This window comes from Protobothrops mucrosquamatus, unplaced genomic scaffold, assembly GCF_001527695.2.
Source record: "Protobothrops mucrosquamatus isolate PMUCROS unplaced genomic scaffold, P.Mucros_1.0 scaffold51, whole genome shotgun sequence".
Lineage (NCBI taxonomy): Eukaryota > Metazoa > Chordata > Lepidosauria > Squamata > Viperidae > Protobothrops > Protobothrops mucrosquamatus.
In genome coordinates, this window is record NW_015386432.1 from 226,796 (window position 1) to 228,025 (window position 1,230).

Here is a 1,230-nt window from a genome sequence, read left to right on the forward strand (position 1 = left end):
GTGGCCCTGCTCAACCTGTCGGCTTGAGTGTTCTCCTTCCCCGAAATGTGGTCGGCCTTGATGGAGGCCAGGTTGTGTTCTGCCCAGGATCCCAGCAGCAGTGACTCGGTCAAAAGAGCCCGTGAACGGGTGCCCCCCTGCCTGTTCACGTGAGCCTTGGCAGTCACATTGTCCGTGAGGACAAGGACGTGTCGCCTCCCTACCAGGGCCTGAAAATGTCGGAGAGCTAAATGGATGGCCCGCAACTCCAACCAGTTGATGTCGTGCCGAAGGTCCGAATGGGACCACCGACCCTGTGCCCACTGCGATTGAAGGTGCGCACCCCAGCCAAAGAGGCTGGCGTCGGTCGTCAGCAGTGTCCGGTTTGGTTCTTTGAACAGCGACCCCTTAAGGGTAGCTGGCGACAGCCACCATCCGAGGGATCGCACTACCTGAGGGGGAAGTCTCACCCTTTGATTGGAGGCACTGAGGTTCTGCCTCTGGAAGGGTAACAGGGACCGCTGTAGTTCCCTGGAGTGGAGTCTGGACCACGGAACAATGGCTATGGTCGATATCATTTGACCCAATAATTTGGAGAGAGTGAGCAAGGACGTTGCGCGCCCCCTGCGTACCTGGAGGACTGATTTTCTCAGGTTGTCCCGGCGTTCCTGTGATAAGTACACCTTGCATTGTAAGGTGTCTATTATGGCCCCCAGATGTAACAATTTCGTCGTGGGCATCATGTGACTCTTGAGGAAGTTTACCGAGAACCCATGGTCCTGGAGCAGGCTCACTACCAATGCTACATCCGTCATGGCGGACTGGATGGAAGATGACTGGATCAAGATGTCGTCCAAGTAACACTGGACCCTGACCGGAACCATCCGTAAGTGAGCTGCCAGGACCGCTAGGATCTTGGTAAACACCCTGGGAGCCGATGAAAGGCCAAAAGGTAGGGCCCTGTATTGGTAATGGTGCCCTTTGTAGGCAAACCTTAGAAACCGTCGGTGGGCGAGAGCGATGGGGATATGAAGGTACGCTTCCGTGAGGTTGATGGACGTCAGGAAGTCCCCTTTTCTTACGCTTCCCAAGATGGATCGGAGCGTCTGCATCTTGAACCTGCGGTAAACAAGATGGTAATTTAAACTTTTTAGGTCCAAGATGGCCCTCCATCCCCCCGACGTCTTGGGAACGACAAAGAGGATGGAGTAAAATCCCCGACCTCTCTGGTCCACCGGAACCGGTTCTATG